The 22,451-nt window shown below is 44.3% G+C and overlaps 1 pseudogene across 1 annotated transcript in view; it reads right to left on the bottom strand.

Annotated features, from left to right (window-relative positions):
• LOC311134395 (histone deacetylase 7-like) overlaps nucleotides 1–22,171 on the bottom strand; it is a 56,248-nt pseudogene extending 34,077 nt beyond the window's left edge. Inside the window, exons 1-4 of the transcript XR_014615394.1 lie at nucleotides 22,031–22,171; nucleotides 21,526–21,619; nucleotides 9,999–10,119; nucleotides 8,249–8,355 (exon numbers count right to left, since the gene is read on the bottom strand). The product of XR_014615394.1 is annotated as a histone deacetylase 7-like (transcript). The remainder of the gene's footprint in view (nucleotides 1–8,248; nucleotides 8,356–9,998; nucleotides 10,120–21,525; nucleotides 21,620–22,030) is intronic.
• Nucleotides 22,172–22,451: the final 280 nt, after the last annotated feature.

Below are 22,451 nucleotides of genomic sequence, written 5' to 3'. Positions count from 1 at the left end.
TATTTTTGAATTTGGTTGTCATATTGGCAGGTTTGCTAGCAACAAACTATTTAGCTAGCTTCTAGCCTAGTATTTGATATACAATGCGATCTCCTCGTAATTAACAGTCAGTGTTGACGAGTGTCCTGGCGAGAAAGCAAACTTTTCTAGCTATGCCAAGCAAAATCGGGCATTATCAGCTCATTGATATGGATGAGACCGACAACCGAAAACGATGAGACAGCCTATAGGGAGGAGATCAGAGACCTGGCCATGTGGTGCCAGGATAACAACCTCTCCCTCAACGTGATCAAGACAAAGGAGATGATTGTGGACTACAGGAAAAAAAAGAGCACTGAGCACGCCCCCATTCTCATCGACGGGGCTGTAGTGGAACAGGTTGAGAGCTTCAAGTTTCTTGGTGTCCACATCACCAACAAACTATCATGGTCCAAACACACCAAGACAGTCGTGAAGAGGGCACGACAAAGCCTATTCCCCCTCAGGAGACTGAAAATATTTGTGTTATGTGGACACCGAGGAAGCTCTCGACCTTCTCCACTACAGCTCCGTCGATGTGAATGGGGGCGTGGTCGGCACTCCGTTTCCTGTAGTCCACGATCAGCTCCTTTGTCTTGTTGACATTGAGGGAGAGGTTGTTGTCCTGGCACCACACTGCCAGGTCTATGACCTCCTCCCTATAGGCTGTCTCATCGTCGTCGGTGATCAGGCCTGCCACCATCGTGTCGTCAGTAAACTTAATGATGGTGCTGGAGTCGTGGGTAAACAGGGAGTACAGGAGGGAACTATGTACACACCCCTGAGGGGTCCCCATGTTGATGGTCAGCGTGGCGGAGGTGTTGTTGGCTACCCTCACCACCTGGGGGCGGCCCATCAGGAAGTCCAGGATCCAGTTTCAGAGGGAAGTGTTCAGTCTCAGGGTCCTTAGCTTAGTGATGAGTTTGGAGGGCAATATGGTGTTGAACGCTGCGCTGTAGCCAATGAACAGCATTCTCACGTATTTGTTCCAGGTGGGAGAGGGCAGTGTGGAGTGCAATAGAGATAGCGTCATCCGTGGATCTGTTGGGGCAGTATGCAAAAAGCATTTCATGGCTACAGGGCGATAGTCATTTAGACAGGTTACCTTGGCGTTCTTGGGCATAGAGACTATGGTGGTCTGCTTGAAACATGTAGTTATTACAGAATGGGTCAGGGACAGGTTGAAAATGTCATTGCATGCTCCGAGTACACGTCCTGGTAATCTGTCTGAATGTTAACCTGTTTAAAGGTCTTACTCATATCAGCTATATAGAGCATGATCACACAGTTGTCCAGAACAGCTGGTGCTCTCATGCATGGTTCAGTTTTGCTTGCCTCGAAGGGAGCGTAGAAGGCATTTAGCTCGTCTGGTAGGCTCGCGTCACTGGGAAGCTCGCGGCTGGGTTTCCCTTTGTAATCCCTGATAGTTTGCAAGCCCTGACACATCCGACGAGTGTCAGAGCCGGCGTAGTAGGATTTGATCTTAGTCCTGTATTGACACTTTGCTTGATTGTTTGCTCGTCGGAGTTTGTAGCGGGATTTCTTATAAGCGTCCGGATTAGTGTCCCACTCCTTGAAAGCGGGAGCTCTAGCCTTTAGCTCAGTGTCGGTTGGGATATGTACGTACGGTCACTGTGGGGACAGCATTGTCGATGCACTAATTAATGAAGCCGGTGACTGATGTGGTAAACTCCTCAATGCCATCAGATGAATCCTGGAGCATATTCCAGTCTGTGCTAGCGAAACAGTCCTGTCACTTAGCATCCGCTTCATCAGACCACTTCTGTATTGAGCGCGTCACTGGTAATTCCTGTTTGAGTTTTTGCTTGTAAGCAGGAATCATGAGAATAGAGTTATGGTCAGATTTGCCAAATGGAGGTAAAGGGAGAGCTTTGTACGCATTTCTGTGTGTGGAGTAAAGGTGACCTAGAGTTTTGTCTCTAATTTCCCAGGCACCGGAGCGCCAAGTCTAGGTCCAAGAGGCTTCTAAACAGCTTCTACCCCCAAGCCATAAAACTCCTGAACATCTAATCAAATAGCTACCCAGACTATCTGCATTGCATTACAACCTGTAATTTAAATGGATTTTTATTTGGATGTCATGTAATGGACATACACAAAATAAATGAAGTGAAATGGAAAAAATAACTTATTTCAAAAAATGCTAAAAAATAAATAACGGAAAGGTGGTGCATGCATATGTATTCACCCCCTTTGCTATGAAGCCCCTAAATAAGATATGGTGAAACCAATTACCTTCAGAAGTCACATAATTAGTTAAATAAAGTCCACCTGTGTGCAATCTAAGTGTCACATGATCTCAATATATATACACCTGTTCTGAAAGGCCCCAGAGTCTGCAACACCACTAAGCAAGGGGCACCACTAAGCAAGGGGCACCACCAAGCAAGCGGCACCATGAAGACCAAGGAGCTCTTCAAACAGGTCAGGGACAAAGTTGTGGAGAAGTACAGATCAGGGTTGGGTTATAAAAAAATATCAGAAACTTTGAACGTCCCACAGAGCACCATTTTAAATCCATTATTAAAACATGGAAAGAATATGGCACCACTACAAACCTGCCAAGAGAGGGCCGCCCACCAAAACTCAAGGACCAGGCAAGGAGGGCATTAATCAGAGAGGCAAAAAAGAGACCAAAGATAACCCTGAAGGAGCTGCAAAACGCCACAGCGGAGATTGGAGTATCTGTCCATAGGACCACTTTAAACCGTACACGCCACAGAGCTGGGCTTTATGGAAGAGTGGCCAGAAAAAAGCAATTACTTAAAGAAAAAAATAAGCAAACACGTTTGGTGTTTGCCAAAAGCCATGGGGGAGACCCCCCAAACATATGGAAGAAGGTACTCTGGTCAGATGAGACTCACAGGTCCTCAACTGGCAGCTTCATTAAATAGTACCCGCAAAACACCAGCCTCAACGTCAACAGTGAAGAGGCGACTCCGGGATGCTGACCTTGTAGGCAGATTTGCAAAGAAAGAACCATATCTCAGACTGCCCATCTTAATCTTTTCTTTTTATTGGCCAGTCTGAGATATGGCTTTTTCTTTGCAACTCTGCCTAGAAGGTCAGCATCCTCAACGTCAACCCTTCACTGTTGATGTTGAGACTGGTGTTTTGCGGGTACTATTTAATGAAGCTGCCAGTTGAGGACCTGTGAGGCGTCTGTTTCTCAAACTAGACACTCTAATGTATTTGTCCTCTTGCTCGGTTGTGCACCGGGGCCTCCCACTCCTCTTTCTATTCTGGTTAGAGCCAGTTTGCGCTGTTCTGTGCAGGGAGTAGTACACAGCGTTGTACGAGATCTTCAAATGTATTCTGCCGCCTAAGGTTGAAGAGGCACTGTTGCGCCATCTTCCGCACACTGTCTGTGTGGATGGACCATTTCAGATGGTCAGTGATGTGCACGCAGAGGAACCTGAAGCTTTTGACCCTCTCCACTGCGGCCTGGTCGATGTGGATGGGGGCATGCTCTCTCTGCTGTGACGTTGAGGTTATTTTCCTGGCACCAGTCCGCCAGGGCTCTCACCTCCTCCCTGTAGGCTGTCTTGTCGTTGTTGGTAATCAGACCTACCACTGTTGTGTCGTCTGCAAACTTGATGATTGAGCTGGAGACGTGCATGGCCATGCAGTCATGAGTGAACAGGGAGTACAGTAGGGGGCTGAGCACGCACCTTGTGGGGCCTCCGTGTTGAGGATCAGCGTAGTGGAGGTGTTGTTGCCTAGAGGTTGGTTAATCAGGAAGTCCAGGACCCAGTTGCACAGGGCGGGGTTCAGACCCAGGGCCCTGAGCTTAATGATGAGGGTACTATGGTGTTGAATGCTGAGCTGAAGTTGATTAACAGCATTCTTACATAGTTATTCCTCTTGTCCAGATGGGATAGGGCAGTGTACAGTGCGATGGCGATTGCATCATCCATGGATTTATTGGGGCGGTATGCAAATTGTAGTGGGTCTAGAGTGTCGAGTAAGGTGGAGGTGATATGATCCTTAACTAGCCTCTCAAAGCACTTCATGATGACAGAAGTGAGTGCTACGGGGCGATAGTCATTTAGTTCAGTTACCTTCGCTTTCCTGGGTACAGGAACAATGGTGGGCATCTTGAAGCAAGTGGGGACAACAGACTGGGATAGGGAGAGATTGAATATGTCCGTTAACACTACAGCCAGCTGGTCTGCACATCCTCTGAGGTCCCATCTTGGGATGCCGTCTGGGCTGGCAGCCTTGCTAAGATTAACACCCTTAAATATCTTACTCACGTCGACCACGGAGAACGAGAGCTCACAGTCCTCGTGAGTGGCAGCGGCGGCACTGTTTCCTCGAAGCGGAAAATGACATACGCTCTATGTCCGTTTGTCTTTCATAAACCCAGTCAGTAAGACAGACATGCCTGACATTCTCAGAAAAGGTTTGTTTTACACATACTTTAGTTATGTGACAGCTTTTGGTCTTTCTTTCACACTCTCTTTCTCTTTTTGTCTAGTAATTCACTCTCTCGTTCTTTCTCTCTCTTGCCCTGTAGGCTTGGTGACTCCCCCCTCTCAACTCCGTCTCCGTCTCTGTCTCTCCCTCTCTCTACATCAGTGTTCAGTATATGTGTGTTAACATGTACAATGAGGGAAAAAAGTATTTGATCCCCTGCTGATTTTGTACGTTTGCCCACTGACAAAGAAATTATCTGTCTATAATTTCAATGGTAGGTTTATTTGAACAGTGAGAGACAGAATAACAACAACAAAATCCAGTAAAACGCATGTCAAAAATGTTATAAATTGATTTGCATTTTAATGAGGGAAATAAGTATTTGACCCCCTCTCAATCAGAAAGATTTCTGGCTCCCAGGTGTCTTTTATACAGGTAACGAGCTGAGATTAGGAGCACACTCTTAAAGGGAGTGCTCCTAATCTCAACATGTTACCTGTATAAAAGACACCTGTCCACAGAAGCAATCAATCAATCAGAATCCAAACTCTCCACCATGGCCAAGACCAAAGAGCTCTCCAAGGATGTCAGGGACAAGATTGTAGACCTACACAAGGCTGGAATGGGCTACAAGACCATCGCCAAGCAGCTTGGTGAGAAGGTGACAACAGTTGGTGCGATTATTCGCAAATGGAAGAATCACAAAATAACTGTCAATCTCCCTCGGCCTGGGGCTCCATGCAAGATCTCACCTCGTGGAGTTGCAATGATCATGAGAACGGTGAGGAATCAGCCCAGAACTACACGGGAGGATCTTGTCAATGATCTCAAGGCAGCTGGGACCATAGTCACCAAGAAAACAATTGGTAACACACTACGCCGTGAAGGACTGAAATCCTGCAGCACCCGCAAGGTCCCCCTGCTCAAGAAAGCACATATACAGTGGGGGAAAAAGTATTTAGTCAGCCACCAATTGTGCAGTTCTCCCACTTAAAAAGATGAGAGAGGCCTGTAATTTTCATCATAGGTACACGACAACTATGACAGACAAAATGAGAAAAAAAAATCCAGAAAATCACATTGTAGGATTTTTAATGAATTTATTTGCAAATTATGGTGGAAAATAAGTATTTGGTCAATAACAAAAGTTTCTCAATACTTTGTTATATACCCTTTGTTGGCAATGACACAGGTCAAATGTTTTCTGTAAGTCTTCACAAGGTGTTCACACACTGTTGCTGGTATTTTGGCCCATTCCTCCATGCAGATCTCCTCTAGAGCAGTGATGTTTTGGGGCTGTCGCTGGGCAACACAGACTTTCAACTTTCTATGGGGTTGAGATCTGGAGACTGGCTAGGCCACTCCAGGACCTTGAAATGCTTCTTACGAAGCCACTCCTTCGTTGCCCGGGCGGTGTGTTTGGGATCATTGTCATGCTGAAAGACCCAGCCACGTTTCATCTTCAATGCCCTTGCTGATGGAAGGAGGTTTTCACTCAAAATCTCACGATACATGGCCCCTTTCATTCTTTCCTTTACACGGATCAGTCGTCCTGGTCCCTTTGCATAAAAACAGCCCCAAAGCATGATGTTTCCACCCCCATGCTTCACAGTAGGTATGGTGTTCTTTGGATGCAACTCAGCATTCTTTGTCCTCCAAACAGAGTTTTTACCAAAAAGTTCTATTTTGGTTTCATCTGACCATATGACATTCTCCGAATCCTCTTCTGGATCATCCAAATGCACTCTAGCAAACTTCAGACGGGCCTGGACATGTACTGGCTTAAGCAGGGGGACACGTCTTGCACTGCAGGATTTGAGTCCCTGGCGGCGTAGTGTGTTACTGATGGTAGGCTTTGTTACTTTGGTCCCAGCTCTCTGCAGGTTATTCACTAGGTCCCCCCGTGTGGTTCTGGGATTTTTGCTCACCGTTCTTGTGATCATTTTGTCCCCACGGGGTGAGATCTTGCGTGGAGCCCCAGATCGAGGGAGATTATCAGTGGTCTTGTATGTCTTCCATTTCCTAATAATTGCTCCCACAGTTGATTTCTTCAAACCAAGCTGCTTACCTATTGCAGATTCAGTCTTCCCAGCCTGGTGCAGGTCTACAATTTTGTTTCTGGTGTCCTTTGACAGCTCTTTGGTCTTGGCCATAGTGGAGTTTGGAGTGTGACTGTTTGATGTTGTGGACAGGTGTCTTTTATACTGATAACAAGTTCAAACAGGTGCCATTAATACAGGTAACGAGTGGAGGACAGAGGAGCCTCTTAAAGAAGAAGTTACAGGTCTGTGAGAGCCAGAAATCTTGCTTGTTTGTAGGTGACCAAATACTTATTTTCCACCATAATTTGCAAATAAATTCATTAAAAATCCTACAATGTGATTTTCTGGAAAAAAACATTCTCAATTTGTCTGTCATAGTTGACGTGTACCTATGATGAAAATGACAGGCCTCTCTCATCTTTTTAAGTGGGAGAACTTGCACAATTGGTGGCTGACTAAATACTTTTTTCCCCCACTGTACAGGCCCGTCTGAAGTTTGCCAATGAACATCTGAATGATTCAGAGGAGCTGGGTGAAAGTGTTGTGGTCAGATGAGACCAAAATCGAGCTCTTTGGCATCAACTCAACTCGCCGTGTTTGGAGGAGGAGGAATGCTGCCTATGACCCCAAGAACACCATCCCCACCGTCAAACATGGAGGTGGAAACATTATGCTTTGGGGGTGTTTTTCTGCTAAGGGGACAGGACAACTTCACCGCATCAAAGGGACGATGGAGGGGGCCATGTACCGTCAAATCTTGGGTGAGAACCTCCTTCCCTCAGCCAGGGCATTGAAAATAGGTCGTGGATGGGTATTCCAGCATGACAATGACCCAAAACACACGGCCAAGGCAACAAAGGAGTGGCTCAAGAAGAAGTACATTAAGGACCTGGAGTGGCCTAGCCAGTCTCCAGACCTTAATCCCATAGAAAATCTGTGGAGGGAGCTGAAGGTTCGAGTTGCCAAAAGTCAGGCTCGAAACCTTAATGACTTGGAGAAGATCTGCAAAGAGGAGTGGGACAAAATCCCTCCTGAGATGTGTGCAAACCTGGTGGTCAACTACAAGAAACGTCTGACCTCTGTGATTGCCAACAAGGGTTTTGCCACCAAGTACTAAGTCATGTTTTGCAGAGGGGTCAAATACTTATTTCCCTCATTAACATGCAAATCCAATTTATAACATTTTTGACATGCGTTTTTCTGGATTTTTTTGTTGTTATTCTGTCTCTCACTGTTCAAATAAACCTACAATTAAAATTATAGACTGATCATGTCTTTGTCAGTGGGCAAACGTACAAAATCAGCATGGGATCAAATACTTTTTTCCCTCAGTGTATCTAAATACACAACTCACCCAACAGCTACACATGGGAATAATTTAATATGACTCTACTTTAAATTGAATCTGTATTGCCTTCTCAAACATGACCCACTCTGTGTTAAAGGCATGTATTACATTAATTTGCTCTGGAGATCAGGGCCCGTATTCATAAAGCTTCTCAGAGTAGGAGTGCTGATCTACTGTAGGATCAGGTCCCCCCTGTCCATGCAATCTTATTAATTATGTTCTAAAAGGTCAAACTGATCCTAGATTAGCACTGCTGTGCTCTGGTTTAGCGCATCATTCATGGCAGACCCAAACCATTGTCAGAAGTCGACTGCATATTGTTTACAATGTCACCTCATGACACCATAGTGAAAATGGGAAACAATCTTGTAGTAACTGTACAAACTACAAAATGTCTCACCTGTTCTTCTGAGGGGCGTGTCCTTGCGTTGGTCACATGGAGGATGATGGACAGCAGGGGTCACCATGTGAGGCTTTGTTGGCATGTCAGGATCTGGGGCCAGTTCCCTATGCAACCATGAGAGCCAGTTGAGAGTCATCCACCAAAATGTTAAATAACCATTGCTAAGTGTCTATTGTATTGTGTTCTATTGATTTTGTGTATGTACTGGTGGCCTCACAAAAATAATGTTGATGAAAAGGGACAGTAAAGAATCGTATTGTAAAATAATGCTTCACTCAGGCCAGTCAGTCAGGCTGTAATATATCACCTGAGTTCATGTCTAAGTTTTATTCAGCACTGTCAACACTGTTTTTTATTCAACACTATTATAAAACATAAAACGCGCTTCTCTCTACTTCCACTCAAGATGCAGCGGCAATGAATGTGTAGCCAAGTGTATCGATAGCCCAGTGTTTTTATTATTATTAGCAGCTCGTTGTGAATATTTCACTTTCTCTGGTCAAAGGAATAGCATGAATTTGTGCCTGAGGCAGATGTGGTGCGACTCGAGTTAATGCCATCAGGTGGAAGACTGTGTCATGATTTGACCTCGTTTTTTCAGAGTTCCCAGTTGTCTTGAAGGCACCATAACAATCAGATGCAGGTACAGTACCATCAGTCCAGTAAAATAAAAAAGCAAATTGTTGGCAAATTATTTAAATTTATGCTCAGCTATGCCTCGCAAGTGCTACACCAACTGATCTATTTTGTTATCAAAGCTTGAGTTTTGAAATATAATATGTTCTGAGAAGAACAATATTGGCAGGCCAGGCATATAGCCAATGTGCTGTGATAATGTATTAGGTCTACTGCACAAACCTCATTCCTACAGAACATTTTTTATGGGCCTCCTGAGTGGCGCAGTGGTCTAAGGCACTACATCGCAGTGCTAGAGGTGTCACTACAGATCCGGGTTCGATCCCGGGCTGTGTTGCAGCCGGCCGTGACTGGGAGACCCATGAGGCAGTGCACAATTGGCCCAGCGTCGTCCGGGTTAGGGGAGGGTTAGTCTGGCTGGGATGTCCTTGTCCCATCGTGCTCTAGCGGCCGGGCGCCTGCACTCTGACATTGGTCGACAGCTGTACGGTGTTTCCTCTGACACATTGGAATGGCAGGCTTCTAGGTTAAGCGTGCACTGTGTCAAGAAGCAGTGCGACTTGGCGGGGTCGTGTTTCGGGGGACGCATGGCTCTCGACCTTCGCCTCTCCCTAGTCCGTACGGGAGTTGCAGCGATGGGACAAGACTTTAACTACCAATAGGATATCACGAAAAAGGGGTAAAATGTAACCAGTAAATAAAATAACCGTTTATTAGGTTAATGTTATATTTTTTAAGTCATGTTTTTTTTTTTGGGGGGGGGGGGGGGTCGGCTTGCTTTTTGACTGCGAAAGTGATCTTGACTCAGAAAAGGTTGGTGACCACTGACCTAATCTAATGAGTCACTCAGGCCTATCTAAGTTGTCTTAGAGGTAAATCTTTCTTACTTTCATTCCTTATGAGGATAATTTGTGGGACAGGATTGGATAGGTGAGAAGAACAAGATGGTAGTTCCACCATAGCCATAGGAGTCTAATAACAGCGTATTTTCATGAGTGGACACACACAGTTCTCTCTCTCACAGTCACACATTTTTTAAACGTTGAATGCAACAAGGAAACAACGTTTCTGTAGAAACTTTAATCATAGTCTCTACTGGGTCGACTCTCACCTGTAACCCCTGGGCGTGTTTCTGGTGGGGTTGGAGACGGTCCTCTCCAGGGCGGCCTGCTCCTTCCTCTTCAGGATTTGGCTTCTGAGTTTCTGTTTCACCAGGAGACTGGCCACAGCACCTGTCCATCAACAGAGTCACCCAATCAGAGGCAATAATAATAATAATAATATGCCATTTAGCAGACGCTTTTATCCAAAGCGACTTACAGTCATGCGTGCATACATATTTTTTTTTTGTGTGTATGGGTGGTCCCGGGGATCGAACCCACTACCTTGGCGTTACAAGCGCCGTGCTCTACCAGCTGAGCTACAGAGGACCACAGGCAAGAATGAACCGAAGCTGAAGTGCAGAATTCTAAGCTGACTAAACTTATTTTCCGTTTTTGTTTTGTTCCGTTTCACTGTTCCGACCTGCAAAATTACATTCTGAACCGGTTCGAACAAAAAAATAAGTACCGGTGTATATCGTTCCTTTATGAACCCCTGAAATCCCCCTAAAAATATTCCATTAGCTCGACATTAAATTACTTCACCAATCAGTGCGGATAGAGCAGCTAGCTATGGAGCACATATGTATGCACAATGGACAGACAAGTGTAGGGCACAAGATGCAACTGACATTTTGCAGGTGGGGAGAGAGTGAGAGAGGGTGGAGGAAGAGGCTTGGCTTGAAGCACTGGGAATCTTGTTATGACATGCATTATCTGAATTAGGCCCACAGAATTATACCTACAGAGGAGCGGCTTCTATGGAGGAACTTTGAATGTCTTTGAACTTCTGAGAGTTGGCTTAAAGTTGGACTAGAGCTAGCTAGCTAGCTAGCTAGCTAACAAGCTTGTGTGTGCAGAGGGGCACCAGTATTAAAAACACTTCTTAACTTTTTGTAGTTAATAAATCCAATGTCAGAAAGTATTCATACCCTTTGACTTATTTAACATTTTGTTATGTAACAGGCTAAATGTAAAAAAATACCCATCTACATAAAATATCCCATAATGACAAAGTGAAAACACGTTTGTAGAAATGTTTGCAAATTTATTGAAAATGAAATATAAAAATATCTTATTTACATAAGTATTCACACCCCTGAGTCAATACTTTGTAGAAGCACCTTTGGTGGCGATTACAGCTTTGAGTCGTCTTGGGTACAGTGAGGGAAAAAAGTATTTGATCCCCTGCTGATTTTGTACGTTTGCCAACTGACAAAGAAATGATCAGTCTATAATTTTAATTGTAGGTTTATTTGAACAGTGAGAGACAGAATAACAACAAAAAAATCCAGAAAAATGCATGTAAAAAATGTTATAAATTGATTTGCATTTTAATGAGGGAAATAAGTATTTGACCCCACTGCAAAACATGACTTAGTACTTGGTGGCAAAACCCTTGTTGGCAATCACAGAGGTCAGATGTTTCTTGTAGTTGGTCACCAGGTTTGCACACATCTCAGGAGGGGTTTTGTCCCACTCCTCTTTGCAGATCTATTCTCCAAGTCATTAAGGTTTAGAGCCTGACGTTTGGCAACTTGAACCTTCAGCTCCCTCCACAGATTTTCTATGGGATTAAGGTCTGGAGACTGGCTAGGCCACTCCAGGACCTTAATGTGCTTCGTCTTGAGCCACTCCTTTGTTGCCTTGGCCGTTTGTTCTGGGTCATTGTCATGCTGGAATACCCATCCACGACCCATTTTCAATGCCCTGGCTGAGGGAAGGAGGTTCTCACCCAAGATTTGACGATACATGGCCCCGTCCATCGTCCCTTTGATGCAGTGAAGTTGTCCTGTCCCCTTAGCAGAAAAACACCCCCAAAGCATAATGTTTCCACCTCCATGTTTGACGGTGGGGATGGTGTTCTTGGGGTCATAGGCAGCATTCCTCCTCCTCCAAACACGGCGAGTTGAGTTGATGCCAAAGAGCTCAATTTTGGTCTCATCTGACCACAACACTTTCACCCAGTTCTCCTCTGAATCATTCAGATGTTCATTGGCAAACTTCAGACGGGCATGTATATGTGCTTTCTTGAGCAGGGGGACCTTGCGGGCGCTGCAGGATTTCAGTCCTTCACGGCGTAGTGTGTTACCAATTGTTTTCTTGGTGACTATGGTCCCAGCTGCCTTGAGATCATTGACAAGATCCTCCCGTGTAGTTCTGGGCTGATTCCTCACCGTTCTCATGATCATTGCAACTCCACGAGGTGAGATCTTGCATGGAGCCCCAGGCCGAGGGAGATTGACAGTCTTTTGTGTTTCTTCCATTTGCGAAAAATCGCACAAACTGTTGTCACCTTCTCACTAAGCTGCTTGGTGATGGTCTTGTGGCCCATTCCAGCCTTGTGTAGGTCTACAATCTTGTCCCTGACATCCTTGGAGAGCTCTTTGGTCTTGGCCATGGTGGAGAGTTTGGAATCTGATTGATTGATTGCTTCTGTGGACAGGTGTCTTTTATACAGGCAACAAGCTGAGATTAGGAGCACTCCCTTTAAGAGTGTGCTCCTAATCTCAGCTCGTTACCTGTATAAAAGACACCTGGGAGCCAGAAATCTTACTGATTGAGAGGGGGTCAAATACTTATTTCCCTCATTAAAATGTAAAATCAATTTATAACATTTTTGAGATGCGTTTTTCTGGATTTTGTTGTTGTTATTCTGTCCTTCACTGTTCAAATAAACCTACCATTAAAATTATAGACTGATCATGTCTTTGTCAGTGGGCAAACGTACAAAATCAGCAGGGGATCAAATACTTTTTTCCCTCACTGTATGTCTGTATCAGCTTTTACATTTTAGTAATTTAGCAGACACTCTTATCCAGAGCGACTTACAGTAGTGAGTGCCAAAAATGTTCATACTCTGTCGTACTGGTCCCCCCGTGGGAATCATCAAGGATTTGCCTGTATTTGGCTCCATTCATTGTTCCCTCTATCCTTACCAGTCTCCCAGTCTCTGCTGCTGAAAAGCATCCCCATAGCATGATGCTGCCACCACCATGCTTCACGGTAGGGATGGTGTTAGACGGGTGATGTGCTGTGCCTGGTTCTCTCCACACATAGAGCTTTGCATTCAGGCCAAAGAGTTACATTTTTTTCTCATCAGACAACAAAATATTTTCCCTTATGATCTCAGTCTTGCACGTGCCTTTTTGCAAACTCCAGGCGTGCTGTCATGTGCCTTCTTCTCAGGATTGGCTTGCATCTTTCTTTCACGATTCTATAAATTGTTTTATGTGGTCCTCTGTAGCTCAGCTGGTAGAGCACGGCGCTTGTAACGCCAAGGTAGTGGGTTCGATCCCCGGGACCACCCATACACAAAAATGTATGCACGCATGACTGTAAGTCGCTTTGGATAAAAGCGTCTGCTAAATGGCATATTATTATTATTATTATACCTTTCCCCAGATATACAGTGCATTCGGAAAGTATTCAGACCCCTTGACCTTTTCCAAATGTTGTTGTGTTACAGCCTTATTCTAAAATTGATTCAATAGTTTTTTTTCTTCATCAATCTACACACAATACACCATAATGACAAAGCAAAAACAGGTTTTTAGAAATTTTGGCAAATTCAACTTACACCACAATCTCATGTTTAGGTGTCAAAAAGATTGATACATAATACTATAATAATATGCCATTTAGCAGATGCTTTTATCCAAAGCGACTTACAGTCATGTGCGCATACATTTTTACGTATGGGTGGTCCCGGGGATCGAACCCACTACCCTGGCGTTACAAGCGCCATGCTCTACCAATTGAATCCTCCTCCAAGCAGTTTCAATGGCCTTGCATGGAATGTGATATTAAAGATACTGCAGATAGAAAGAAAGGACAGACAAGGAGGAAGGGAGGAGACATATTATTCCCCTCAGAGCAGGAGAGGACAATATGATGGAAATGTACCACGGTGTCTGAACGTCATGACAAACATTAGTCAGCAGCGTTACTCACATACTTACCGTCAAGGGCCCGTGTCCTCACACTGGTAAACCCTGTTCCACACTGCCCTGGCATGGACAGGTAAGGCTTAATGGCAGTAAAACAATATGAAATCCTTCATCATAATCCTTAATGAATTGTACAGTAGGTTAAGCACACAATGTTCTTAACTCCTTACCGTAATAACACTGTCTATGAGTCACCTGTTTTAAAATGCATTATGAATACACCTATAGTGCCTATCCCATGGTGCATTATAAGACTTGCTATAAGAATTCAAAACATAACACATAATAAAGTGTTAGCTACCCTATTTAGCATTGGTCAAATGAGAAAAAACAGTACTGCATCAAAAAAACAACAGCAAACTTCACTCAGCATACTTGCACACAGTACCACAGACAGACATTATATCATCAAAGATCCAAACCCAATGTTTTTAAGGGATGAACTATAGTTATTTTTAACCAATATTTTTGCAGATCCAGGAACCTTGTGAACAGACACCTTGCAGCTTTAATTGAACTCTGCCCTGTATCTAAGCTGAGTTAAAGCGACTCAGGATAGGAGATGCTAATCGTATTCATTGTGATCGGAAAGGAAAACTCATCCAAGATCAACACTTCTACTCTGAGACACTTTATGAATATGGTCCCTGAGTAGAGAAATGACTAAGAGAGAGAAATGTCTGCAAGAGTGTTCAGTCAGACAGTATTCTCAGAGGGAAACACACCCACGCACTTTCAGTGCATTCGGAAAGTATTCAGACCCCTTGACTTTTTCCACATTTTGTTACGTTACAGCCTTATTCTAAAATGGATTGAATCGTTTTTCCCCTAATCAATCTTCACAAAATAACCCATAATGACAAAAGAAAAAAAGGTTTTTAGAATGTTTTGCAAATGTATAAAAAATTTAAACGGAAATATCACATTTCTTAAGTATTCAGACCCTTTACCCAGTACTTTGTTGAAGCACCTTTGACAGCGATTACAGCATCAAGTCTTCTTGGTTATGACGCTACAAGCTTGGCACACCTGTATTTGGGGAGTTTCTCCCATTCTTCTCTGCAGATCCTCTCAAGCTCTGTAAGGTTGGATGGGGAGCGTCGCTGCACAGCTATTTTCAGGTATCTCCAGAGATGTTCAATTGGGTTCAAGTCCGGGCTCTGGCTGGGCCACTCAAGGACATTCAGAGACTTGCCCCGAAGCAACTCCTGCATTGTCTTGGCTGTGTGCTTAGGGTCGTTATCCTGTTGGAAGGTGAACCTTCGCCCTAGTCTGAGGTACTGAGCGCTCTGGAGCAGGTTTTCATCAAGGATCTCTCTTGCTCCGTTCATCTTTCCCTCGATCCTGACTAGTCTCCCAGTGCCTGCCGCTGAAAAACATCCCCACAGCATGATGCTGCCACCACCATGCTTCACCGTAGGGATGGTGCCAGGTTTCCACCAGACGTGATGCTTGGCATTCAGGCCAAAGAGCCCGGACTTGAACCCGATCTAACATCTCTGGAGAGACCTGAAAATAGCTGTGCAGCAACGCTCCCCATCCAACCTGACAGAGCTTGAGAGAATCTGCAGAGAAGAATGGGAGAAACTCCCCAAATACAGGTGTGCCCAACTTGTAGCGTCATACCCAAGAAGACTCGATGCTGTAATCGCTGCCAAAGGTGCTTCAACAAAGTACTGAGTAAAGGGTCTGAATACTTATGGAAATGTGATATTTCCATTTTTTTTATCTTTAATAAATTAGCAAAAATTTGTAAAAACCTGTTTTTGCTTTGCCATTATGAGGTATTGTGTGTAGATTGATGAGGAAAAAAAACTATTTAATCAATTTTAGAATAAAGCTGTAACGTAACAAAATGTTTAAAAAGTCAAGGGGTCTGAATACTTATATAGACAGCTGTGTGCCTTTCCAAATCATATCCAATCAATTGAATTTACCACAGGTGGACTCCAATCAAATTGTAGAAACATCTCATGGATGATCAATGAAAACAGGATGCACCTGAGCTCAATTTCGAGTCTTATAGCAAAGGGTCTGAATACTTATGTAAATAAGGTATTTCTGTATTTATTATACATTTGTAAACATTTCTAAAAACCTGTTTTCGCTTTGTCATTATGGGGTATTGATGAGGAACATTTTTAATTTAATCAATTTTAGAATAAGGCTGTAAAGTAACAACATTTGGTTAAAGTGAAGGGGTCAGAATAATTTCCAAATGCACTGTATGCCTCATCACAATTATATCTTGAAGATCTACAGACAGTTCCTTGGACTTCATGGTATAGTTTCTGCTCTGACATGCACTGTCAACTGTGGGACCTTATATAGACAGGTGTGTTTCTTTCTAAATCATGTCCAAACAATTGAATTGGCCACAGGTGGACTCCAATCAAGTTGTAGTGACATCTCAAGGATGATCAAAAGAAATTGGATGCACCTGAGCTCAATTCGGAGTGTCATAGCAAAGGGGTGTGAATACTTATGTAAATGAGATATTTCTGTATTTCATTTTCAATAAATTTGCAAGAATTTCTAAAAACACGTTTTCACTTCGTCATTATGGGTTATTGTGTGTAGATGGGTGAAAAATCGATTGAATTTATTTTAAATTCAGGCTGTAACACAACAAAATGTGGAATAAGTCAAGGGGTATGAATAATTTCTGAAGGACCTGTATAGTATACTTTACTAGCATTGAAAAGTGAATCCATTCTTCTCTAATAAAAAATCTCTCCATCATTTCTGAATCACAGTTGTAACGTCAGTAGGCTACAGTAGACTACGCTTCAGATGGGGAGGGGCAGGTTGCCTACACACTCACACACACTGGCAAAGACTTCCACCTGGCCGGCAGACACTGGAATACGTTTCTGTGTGACATAGTGAGGACTTTGCATAGGCGCTTTGTTGCGTTTTTTGTGGGACTGAAAACATTTCCTGGAACGTAAAATAACATTATTAACGGTTCCCATGCTTTTAAAAATAATGTTTCTGTTCCACAACTATATAGATCACTTTCGTTTCCTGGTTCGGATTCTGTTCCAGGAAAATGTTTGTTATTTTCCGGTTTTCGGTTCTGTTCCCTGAACTGGTTCCAACCCCTGAACTTGATGTGTTAGTGTCAGTGGCGGGATACGGACAACAATTAAAATATACATATTTTATCTGTACTGTATAATAACTGACAAGCAGTTTCATCATGTGTTAAAATCAATAATCTACCTATATTCCTGCTTATTAAAACTGAGTATTCAATGCACCTACCGAAAATGTCAACATTAGCAGAAGAGGAAAGATGCTATGCATTTCCCTTGTAATTTATTACTAGTCAGACCGTCTGACTGCTATGACTTGCGAAATGCAAGTTATTGAAGGATAAGCCATTAAAGGAGCTAAATGTTGAATTTTTGCATTGTAATTTCAGAAAATGTCAATACAAAATCACATTCTGATAATGCAGCCTTTCTATTAGACAACAAAAGACGGTTGGTTTTCTGTTGTCAAATAGGAAAGCTGCAACCTCCCATCAGCGTCGTTCAGAGGCCTGTCATCTCCTCACGAGCAGAATCAACAATGGCAGACTTTGGCAGTAAAAAGAGGGGGCGGCATGTAACCCCTTTAAAGCTGAACTCTGATGGGCAGGTTCCTAGGAATTTGGTGACTTACAGATTGCTTGGCCACATTTGTTAACAGAGGTTTCCTTCCCGAAAGTAAAAGACAACAAACAACATGACATTGTACAATTATTAAGTGCTCCATGTTACTTGCTTCCTTGTTTCGACTTAGGTTTCATGTGCAAATAGACTGTGACTTAACTAAAGGAATTCCCCTTGTTCCATAAAACACATTGTATGATTCAAAGGATCAACCGAAACCCATGCACACAAACACCTAAACTACCTACAAGACCGCACAGCTGTCATCATACATTGCATTTCTAAAAGACATGGTCATCAAAGTTTACATGATAATATAAGTATTTAACACAAACGGCGCCGGAGAAGATGGCTACCGTTTTACAGCCCTCTAACCAATTGTACTATTATGTGTGTTTTTCCGCGTTATTTGTAATTTATTTTGTACATAATGTTTCTGCCATCGTCTCTTATAACCAAAAAGAGCTTCTGGATATCAGGACAGCGATTACTCACCTCGTATTGGACGAAGATTTTTTCTTCAACGAGGCGGCCGCGAAGGATATCCTACAGACACCCGACAAGGCCCAAATCCCCGTCATTCGCATGAGAAAGAGACGGCGATATCGTGGACGTAGGTCGGGGTGCCTTGTATGGATCCGACGGCGAGCGAGTAAACTGCCGCTCCCATCAATCCTATTAGCCAATCTTCAATCATTGGAGAACAAATTGGATGACCTAAGATTACGGTTATCCTACCAACGGGACATTAAAAACTGTAATATCTTATGTTTCACCGAGTCGTGGCTGAACGACGACATGGATAACATACAGCTAGCGGGCTATACGCTACATCGGCAGGATAGAACGGCTGACTCCGGTAAGACAAGGGGTGGCGGTCTGTGTATATTTGTAAGCAACAGCTGGTGCACAAAATCAAATACTAAGGAAGTCTCGAGGTTTTGCTCGCCTGAGGTAGAGTATCTTATGATAAGCTGTAGACCACACTATTTACCAAGAGAGTTTTCATCTATATTTTTCATAGTTGTCTATTTACCACCACAAACTAATGCTGGCATTAAGATTGCACTGAATGAGCTGTATAAGGCCATAAATCAACAGGAAAACGCTCATCCAGATGCAGCGCTCCTAGTGGCCGGGGACTTTAATGCAGGGAAACTTAAATCCGTTCTACCTAATTTCTACCAGCATGTTAAATGTGCAACCAGAGGAAAAAAAACTCTAGACCACCTTTACTCCACACACAGAGATGCATACAAAGCTCTCCCTCGCCCTCCATTTGGCAAATCTGACCATAACTCTATCCTCCTGATTCCTGCTTATAAGCAAAAACTAAAGCAGGAAGCACCAGTGACTCGGTTAATAAAAAAGTGGTCAGATGACACAGATGCTAAGCTACAGGACTGTTTTGCTAGCACAGACTGGAACATGTTCCGGGATTCTTCAGATAGCATTGAGGAGTACACCACATCAGTCACTGGCTTCATCAATAAGTGCATCGATGATGTCGTCCCCACAGTGACCGTACGTACATACCCCAACCAGAAGCCATTGATTACAGGAAACATCCGCACTGAGCTAAAGGGTAGAGCTGCCGCTTTCAAGGAGCGGGACTCTAACCCGGACGCTTATAAGAAATCCCGCTATGCCCTCCGACGAACCATCAAACAGGCAAACAGTCAATACAGGACTCAGATTGAATCGTACTACACTGGCTCTGACGCTCGTCGGATGTGGCAGGGCTTGAAAACTATTACAGACTACAAAGGGAAGCACAGCCGCGAGCTGCCCAGTGACACAAGACTTCCAGACGAGCTAAACCACTTCTATGCTCGCTTCGAGGCAAGCAACACTGAAGCATGAATGAGAGCACCAGCTGTTCCGGATGACTATGTGATCACGCTCTCCGTAGCCGATGTGAGTAAGACTTTTAAGTAGGTCAACATTCACAAGGCCGCAGGGCCAGACGGATTACCAGGACGTGTACTCCGAGCATGTGCTGACCAACTGGCAAATGTCTTCACTGACATTTTCAACATGTCTCTGACTGAGTCTGTAATACCAACATGTTTCAAGCAGACCACCATAGTCCCCGTGCCCAAGGACTCTAAGATAACCTGCCTAAATGACTACCGACCCGTAGCACTGACGTCTGTAGCCATGAAGTGCTTTGAAAGGCTGGTCATGGCTCACATCAACAGCATTATCCCAGAAACCCACGACCCACTCCAATTTGCATACCGCCCCAACAGATCCACAGATGATGCAATCTCTATTGCACTCCACACTGCCCTTTCCCACCTGGACAAGAGGAACACCTACGTGAGAATGCTATTCATTGACTACAGCTCAGCAATCAACACCATAGTGCCCTCAAAGCTCATCACTAAGCTAAGGATCCTGGGACTAAACACCTCCCTCTGCAACTGGATCCTGGACTTCCTGACGGGCCGCCCCCAGGTGGTAAGGGTAGGTAACAACACATCTGCCACACTGATCCTCAACACGGGGGCCCCTCAGGGGTGCGTGCTCAGTCCCCTCCTGTACTCCCTGTTCACCCATGACTGCATGGCCAGGCACGACTCCAACACCATCATTATGTTTGCCGACGACACAACAGTGGTAGGCCTGATCACCGACAACGATGAGACAGCCTATAGGGAGGAGGTCAGAGACCTGGCCGTGTGGTGCCAGGATAACAACCTCTCCCTCAACGTGACCAAGACAAAGGAGATGATTGTGGACTACAGGAAAAAAAGAGGACTGAGCACGCCCCCATTCTCATCGACGGGGCTGTAGTGGAACAGGTTGAGAGCTTCAAGTTCCTTGGTGTCCACATCACCAACGAACTATCATGGTCCAAACACACCAAGACAGTCGTGAAGAGGGCACGACAAAGCCTATTCCCCCTCAGGAGACTGAAAATATTTGGCATGGGTCCTCAGATCCTCAAATAATTCTACAGCCGCACCATCGAGAGCATCCTGACTGGTTGCATCACTGCCTGGTATGGCAACTGCTTGGCCTCCGACCGCAAGGCACTACAGAGGGTAGTGCGTACGGCCCAGTACATCACTGGGGCCAAGCTTCCTGCCATCCAGGACCTCTATACCAGGCGGTGTCAGAGGAAGGCCCTCAAAATTGTCAAAGACTCCAGCCACCCTAGTCATAGACTGTTCTCTCTGCTACCGCATGGCAAGCGGTACCGGAGTGCCAAGTCTAGGTCCAAAAGACTTCTCAACAGCTTCTACCCCCAAGCCATAAGACTCCTGAACAGCTAATCATGGCTACCCGGACTATTTGCACTGCCCCACCACCCCATCCTTTTACGCTGCTGCTACTCTGTTAATTATTTATGCATAGTCACTTTAACTCTACCCACATGTACATATTACTTCAACTACCTCAACTAGCCGGTGCCCCCGCACATTGACTCTGCACCGGTACCCCCCTGTATATATGACCTCCCTACTGTTATTTTATTTTAGTTCTGCTCTTTTTTTCTCAACACTTTTTGTTGTTGTTGTTTTATTTGTTAAAAATAAATGCACTGTTGGTTAAGGGCTGTAAGTAAGCATTTCACTGTAATGTCTGCACCTGTTGTATTCGGCGCATGTGGCCAATAAAATTTGATTTGATTCGATTTGATTCCTTATATACAGTACAGTGGAGGATGCTGAGTGGAGGACGGCTCATAATAATGGCTGGAACGATGCGATTGGAATGGCATCAAACACATAGAAACCATATGTTTTATGTATTTGATACCATTCCACCAATTCCGCTCCTGCCATTACCACGAGCCTGTTCTCCCCAATTAAGGTGCCACCAACCTCCTGTGATACAGATCATAACATACTGATAACATTTTACTCATTTCTATGACATGCAATGTGTCCTCCACAGGGCCAGGGGGCACAGTTACTTACTTTGCTCACTCTTATCCTTATACATCAGCTGCTGCAGTTCCTGTCTCTTGTCCTGCTCTTTCTCCCACCGACTCTGCTCCATGTCATACCTGTACTGAAACGAGACCATTCAGATTTGCATTTAAGCACACTGGGTTACCACAACCACAAAGTCCCAATTGGCTATATCGTAAACATTCATGAAAATAAACATTTGCTTTTTGGTTTTAATTTAAGGTTAGCAGTGTGTTTAAGGTCAGGGTTAAGGTTAGGTATAAAATCACATTTTTAAAATATACATTTTTGAAATAGCCGGGGTTAATGACTTTGTGGCTGTGGTAACTAGTGACGAACGGCGAACTGGGACATAGACAATATTCAGGAACTTATTTCAGCCCAAGGAAAGGGATCATAGAGATGGAAAGAGGGCACACCTCCTATATTTGCCATTGATTGCTTCTGTGACAGCATAGCCAGTGCCATGGAGGGCTATCTCAACTATAACGTTTGTGAAAGGGCTCCTCACCTGGATGTGCTGTGGCAGGTGCTGCTGGGAGTACTGGGAACAGTGCTGGACTGAGAAGGCTCCCAGGAAGAGGGAGTGGTGGGGTGCCAGCATAACCGAGTCAGGCCCGGGACGCACCAGGCTCTAGGTATGCAGATCCATGGGCCGCTTCGGCCGGAGTGGTGACGAAGCCTCGCAAGGAACTAGCATATCCACTACGGAGAAAGGGAAGGAAAATAAAAGAGGAGAGAAAGACGTGTTAAGATGATGATCCAAGGTTTTGTTTGTTAGACTAGATCATTGGAGAATGGATAACCTGTGACTGAACCGAAGCTGAGGTGCTGCATTCTAAGCTCCAGACTGACGTTTGTGAATTGGTGTCAGTGGTGGGATCTGGGCTGTCCTTCCCCAAAATAGAAAACCCTGCCAGGACTCTCCCTTC

Source organism: Coregonus lavaretus, assembly GCF_964263955.1.
Source record: "Coregonus lavaretus genome assembly, chromosome: 8".
NCBI classification, from domain to species: Eukaryota; Metazoa; Chordata; class Actinopteri; order Salmoniformes; family Salmonidae; genus Coregonus; species Coregonus lavaretus.
The sequence above is the reverse complement of the archived record's forward strand: the minus strand, read 5'-3'. Positions and strand labels throughout refer to the sequence as shown.